This window comes from Nycticebus coucang, chromosome 11 (assembly GCF_027406575.1).
Source record: "Nycticebus coucang isolate mNycCou1 chromosome 11, mNycCou1.pri, whole genome shotgun sequence".
Taxonomy (NCBI): domain Eukaryota; kingdom Metazoa; phylum Chordata; class Mammalia; order Primates; family Lorisidae; genus Nycticebus; species Nycticebus coucang.
Window position 1 is genome coordinate 48,012,649 of NC_069790.1, and position 7,011 is coordinate 48,019,659.

The following is a 7,011-nucleotide window of genomic DNA, read 5'->3' on the forward strand; positions in this document are numbered from 1 at the left end:
TTTGCTTTGCTTTCTTAAATTGAAAGAGATTAAAAGTATGGTCTCTATCGATAGACTGGAAGATTTAAAATGATTTTCTTTCTAAGACTAGAGTAATATCCTAAAAAAAGAGAAGAGATAACTTAGACTATTTTTTAAAGCAAATAATCAACTAAATGAAAACAATCAGAAACAAGAAAAACAGAAATGTACTAAATTTTGCACATTTTCCCACCCTATTTTTAAAAATACAAATTATATTAAATTTTTATTTAATAAAATTATATTTAATAATTTCAATCACAATACAAAATGTATTGTATTAAATGCAAATACCCATCTATTGTGTTAAGTAATGATAGTTTCCTCTTACCTGTAATATGCAGGAAACTATATTGCCATATATAGCTTTATCAAGGGAACATCTCTATTAAAAAGTTGTGGGTTTTGTTCTCATTCTACAAGTTTTCTTGTTTTAGACTGGCTAACTTTTTTTTAATGTAAAAAGAATTTTATTTTTTAATGTATTTTTATTTACTTTTTGAATTTCACTATTTTAGGGGGTATACTCGTTTTGTTTCCGTGCTTTATTTTTCTACAGATTGAGTCAAAGTTATACACAAAGTGTGCCCTTCATCCAGATGGTGTGCACTGTACCCAATAGCTATAAATTAACCCATCCCCTTGTCCCTTCCCCCAGCTTAATTTTCATTAAAATTTACTTCCATATGTGGACTTAAGTGGTAATCGATTAGTTCATTAGTTCCAATTTGGTAGTCTCATGCAACAAAATTTACGTACTGATTTTTTAAGTAACAATTTCAATACATTATTCTTTGTCTGAGCAGTAGAAACAAAATATGTATATGCAGAGACATAGAATCACCCAACCTACTGCATTTACTAATGGTGGAAAAGCATTAGTGGGAGCTAATTGAGTCCATGCAGAGTAATTATCAATTGAAATGAGTTTAGTCATTTTCTTTTGCATTGGGAAATTTAAACAATATTATTGAGTAAATATTGATACTGTATTTGTGCATTCATTAAACTGTAAAAGCTTCTCATTTTAATTCATAGGGCAAGGATTAGAAGAAGGAAAGGATTAAATGGAAATACCCTGCAGCATAAATGCATTCATGGATTGGATAATTTCTCTTTAAGTAGAAATGGATTTGCAAAGGAATCTTCATATACTCTCAGTTGCTCTTAAAAGGATTTCACCATTTGGGGATGAAAAGAATCAATCCTTGATTGAACATGATTAGGAATAATATCAGCTAGTAATTTCTTAATGAACAAATTATTTTTATGGTGTATTATACAGATTATATCTTGCAGATTGGTAATTTGTTTTGTGGATAGATAGCTGCAATAATGACCCACTCTTAACAGTGCTGGTGAATTCTCCTCTTGCTCTTAAAAATAATGATTGCCCTTTAAATTTAAGACCATAGTATTATAGTTGCTTTGTCAAATGTTGCTGTTTACTAGAATCACATTTTATAATACTTTCTAATATTGCATAGGCATAACTACATTCATTTTAAAAAGCTGTTTGGAATCAAATCCATGTCACACTCTTCCTCAGAGAGGAAAAAGTAAGTACTATCTAAAATATGGTTACACAAATAGAAATTTTTCAGAAAATGCCTTGGACTACGTAAGAAAGAATACTGCATTGAAGGAAATTATGTGTTTAGAACAATATACTCTAAGCCCAAAGCTATCTACAAAATGAGAGGGGCTGCAGAAGTGGCAGTCTCTTTCTCTGTAAATATTTTCCAAAGGGGAGAAATTTTTAGTATTTTTGCACTGAACAAGGGGACAGTAGAATTGTTAAAAATACAAATATGTTTTGAGAGTAAAAGCATGGATGGGAAACTTAGGGAAGGTGTGGAATGGCTGGTACTCTTACTTTTACTTTTCTAGCACCTCGTAGCCTCAGTTTTGGTGTCAGACATGTATCCCAGGCTAGATTTTATCTCTTCTGATTGTGTTGCGCGTCCACTTCATCTAGCCTTGTTAAAGAGACAGGGGGATGTATTTCTCAGTGAGAAGTAGCCAATATATAAATTTGGGAATTAGGAAACGGGTCTGTCTGGGAATGACTCTATATCATTTAGTTGACACTACCTCCTCTCAAACTCCTCTTGTCTTATCTTAATATGGTGACCACACATCTTGGGCAAGCATATTGATGCTCTTGACAAATTGACATGAAGAATTATCTACCAGTTTGAGGACAAATGTGAAGAGATACATGGTTAATTGGGCAAATGATAAAGGAGACAAAGGTAAAATACTTGATATCTGCGACCCTTATAGGAGTCTTTTCATTTTTAAGAATTTTGGAAGATTTTTGATTGACAGAAACTTTTTGTGTGTGTGGCTATTATCCCTTTATGTTCCTCAAAATAAATGTTTTAGTCATACACCTGGGAAAACCAGCCCTGGGTCACAGATACCCATATATAGCCCAGATAGAAGAAGTAGTATTATTTCTCTTTTTGTCTTCACATTTCTTACATGGACTGCAAAATTCTAGTATTAAGTTGTCACTATATAAATTGTCTCTCTCTTTTTCAGTATTAATTTAGCTAATATGTATTACTTGCCATCAAATTCTCATTTTAAAGGCTTTTGAGGTCCAAAATAATGCAACAAGTTCTAAGTAACCATAATGAAAGAAAATGTCATTAGCCATTTCCCAAACATACTGTGTACTAGGTGTTGGAAATACAAGGGTAAAAATTATCCAGGCCTTGCCTTTGGGGCTATGGTAAATGCATAGTCTAACAGCCTTGAAAGTAAGATATTATTATAGGCTAAGAATTTCAATAAATTCTTATACATAACTATCTTTCACTGCAAGATTATGTCTTACTTTTTTTAGGTTAAAATATTTTTGTGAGTATGCAATGGTAGTGATGGAAGATGATAGATGTTTGTTGCTTTTATTTTTCTCTTAATGTTCATACCATGAAAAATAAAAATGGACAATTATGTATCTGTTGCTTAACCAAAGCATAAATTTATACATACTATAGAAGACTTGTAAATATTTCAACAGGATCTCAAAACAGGGATAGAAGGTGGACATGGAGAGATATAATAAATTGGGAGAAGCATGTATCTGACAAAGTAAAGCACTTGGACAGTGGTATAGAACTGGAAAAGAACTGGTCATAAGAAACAATGAACTAATTTGGCAGGTGATCTGTTAGTCTGATAAACACTATATATCTAATAGGTTATGGATAATATATATAAAGTATTGTGTACTTACTACATGTAAGGAAATGTGTCAATCCCTCCTGTAATTTATAGGTCAATTTATCCTCACAACAATGTTCTATAGTAATTATTCCTACAGAAATTTTATAGTTGAAGAAGTTAACGCTTATAGCTTAATTATAGATCTTGCTCTTCATTTTGATTACAAATAGCCAGTTCTCAATGGGGCTAGATAATTGGAAGACTGTAATACCATGTTAAAGACCTAACACTTTTTTTTGTTAGACAATATGAATTTATTGAAAGTCTTCTGGCTTGCTTTTGTTCTTTGAAAGGAAATTAACATTTAATTAATATCCAACTTCATGCCTATTCACATGTGATAAGGCCATGTGACTTTTGCACATCCACCATTTATAATATAAATACAGTCATTAATATTGAGGAACAGAATTTCTCGATTTATAAAAGAATGTTGAGTGATCTTTTTGTGTAACTTTTCTTTCTCCAACCTACTTTCAAATGCAAAAGGAGAGGCTTCTCCTTATAACCACAATATTTCTCACATGCCCTTATTAAGTGTGATGCTTTTAAATACAATCTAACTCCATATTGCTCTCACTGACTAATTGATGTGCTCCACTTGAATATTTAAAAGGCATTTCATACTCTTGTTAAACAATATTTTTCAAATTGGGTTGTCCATCATGTCAACCATAGTTATTAGACAAGCCAGTCTTTCTACACAGTTGAAATGTCCTGTTACCACACACTAACTTCCTCTGTAGAATTAGATCTGTTTCTTGACCTTTCTTCTCTTCCTGTTCCTATGTCAGTATCATCCTCTTTCAATTTTACAGTAGATTTTTTAACTGTTTAACAAAAAAAGAGAATACTGTTTTTGTTAACAGTATTCTCTGATCATCCAATGACTCCTCACAAATATTCCCTTCCCTTTGAATTATATGAAATATGTGAAAACGAATAGATATTACTCCATCATTATGTTACCTTAGGGTGGTACAGTTGTCTTTAAGAAAGAGTTTTCAGGTGGACATGACCTTGTCACAAAGCCCAATAGAAGAGATTTTTTTTTATTAATATTAAATCATAGCTGTGTACATTAATGTGATCATGGGGCATCATACTGTGGTTTTATAAACAGTTTGGCACATTTTCATCACACTGGTTAATATAGCCTTCCTGGCATTTTCTTAGTTATTGTGTTAAGACAATTATATTCTACATTTACTAAGTTTCACATGTACCTTTATAAGATGCACCGCAGGTGTAATCCCACCAATCACCTTCCCTCCGCCCATCCTGCCCATTCCCTCCACTTCTCCCCTCCCTCTTCCCATTCTCCATATTATTAGGTTGTAACTGGGTTGTAGCTTTCATATGAAACCCAAAATTAGTTTCATAGTAGGGCTGAGTACATTGGATACTTTTTCTTCTATTCTTGACATAGTTTACTAGGAAGAATATGTTCCAGCTCCATCCATGTAAATAAGAACAAGGAAAAATCTCCATCTATCTTTAAGGCTGCATAGTTATTCCATGGTGTACATATACCACAATTAATTAATCCATTCGTGGATCGATGGGCACTTGGGCTTTTTCCATGACTTAGCAATTGTGAATTGGGCTGCAATAAACATTCTGGTGCAAATATCTTTGTTGTAATGTGATTTTTTGCCTTTTGGGTACATACCTAGTAGAGGAATTATAGGATTGAATGGCAGGTCTATTTTTAGAGCTCTAACTGTTCTCCAAACATCTTTCCAAAAGGAATGTATTAATTTGCATTACCACCAGCAGTGCAGAAGTGTTCCCTTTTCTCCACATCCACGCCAACATCTCTGGTCTTGGGATTTTGTGATATGGGCTAATCTTACTGGAGTTAGATGGTATCTCAAGGTAGTTTTGATTTGCATTTCTCTGATGATTAAAGACGATGAGCATTTTTTCATATGTCTGTAGGCCGTGCACATGTCTTCTTCAGAGAAGTTTCTCTTCAAGTCCCTTGCCCAGCCTGTGATCGGATCACTTGTTCTTCTCTTGCTTATACGTTTGAGATCCCTGTGGATTCTGGATATTAAACATTTGTCGGAGATATAACCTGCAAATATCTTCTCCCATTCTGAGGGCTGTTTGCTTGCTTTACTTACTGTGTTCTTGGCTGTGCAGAAGCTTTTTAGTTTGATCAGGTCCGAGTAGTATATTTTTGAAGCTGCTTCAATTGCCCAGGGGGTCCTCTTCATAAAATACTCGCCCAGACCAATTTCTTCAAGGGTTTTCCCTGCACTCTCCTCTAGTATTTTTATAGTTTCATGTCTTAAGTTTAAATCTTTAATCCTTTGAGAGTCTATCTTGGTTAATGGTGAAAGGTATGGGACCAATTTCAGTCTTCTACAGGTTGCCAGCCAGTTCACCCAGCACCATTTGTTAAATAGGGAATCTTTTCCCCACTGAATGTTTTTAATTGGTTTGTCAAAGATCAAATAAGGGTAAGTAGCTGGATTCATCTCTTGGTTCTCTATTCTGTTCCAGACATCTACTTCTCTGTTTTTGTGCCAGTACCATGCTGTTTTGATCACTATCGATTTATAGTATAGTCTGAGGTTGGGTAGCATGATTCCTCCTGCTTTGTTTTTATTTCTGAGTAATGTTTTGGCTATTCAAGGTTTTTTCTGATTCCATATAAAATGAAGTATTATTTTTTCAAGATCTTTAAAGTATAACAGTGGAGCTTTAATAGGGATTGCATTAAAATTGTATATTGCTTTGGGTAGTATAGACATTTTAACAATGTTGATTCTTCCCAGCCATGAGCATGGTATATTTGTTAACATCTTCAGCTATTTCTTTTCTTAGAGTTTCATAGTTCTCTTTATAGAGATCTTTCACATCCTTTGTTAGATAAACTACCAAATATTTCATCTTCTTTGGCACTACTGTGAATGGAATAGAGTCCTTAACTGTTTTTTCAGCTTGACTATTGTTGGTATATACAAAGGTTACTGATGTATGATGTAGGGATCAACTTTCGTCGGAATATATTTATAATGCAAAATACTTTCTGGACACCAGGTGGTGCCATGAGTGGTTCCCAGGCTTATACCTGATTCACAGTTTATACTGTTACTACGGTAACCACCCTACCTGGCCGATGGCCATTTTGGAGTTTCTGTAAAAGTTTGTCACCTAACTATTGTCAACCTCAGCTGCTCTGTTCCAGACTGCACTCCTATCCGACCTCCCCACTCAGTGCAGGAGTCCACGCTTCACAAATCTTTCCACTCTGCTCCCACATTCTCCTGCAGACTGGTGACTGCAATCGGCTATGGGGGAGGGCGCTGCCGCTGGGTGGTGCAGCTGCTGGTGGGTTCCACGGTTGCTGAAGGGTTCTGCGGCTGCAGCCGGTTCCCATGGCTGGAGTGCTTGGGGACCTTATTCTCAGTTTTGTGGTTCAGAGTTTCCCTTTTGAATCGGGACCACCAGTTTGCCACTGCAGCCCGAACTGCCAGCACCCTGCCACATACCCCACCAGGAATGCTCCAGTCTATTTGATCACTCCTGTTGTTCTGGGGGAAGGCGTCTGCCATTTTTGGTAGTTCAAAATGTCTGTTTCCCAGGCAGGATCCTTTCCCTTCAATTTTCCATCAGGTTGCCCAGCTCCCCGTGGTTTTGAGTGGCTGTCCTTTCGGGTGCCACCCTCAGCACAGGAATAAATTTTTGTCAATTGGGTTTTGCCAGTATTTGCAAGCTGCTGTCCTCCGTAAGGGAGGGGCC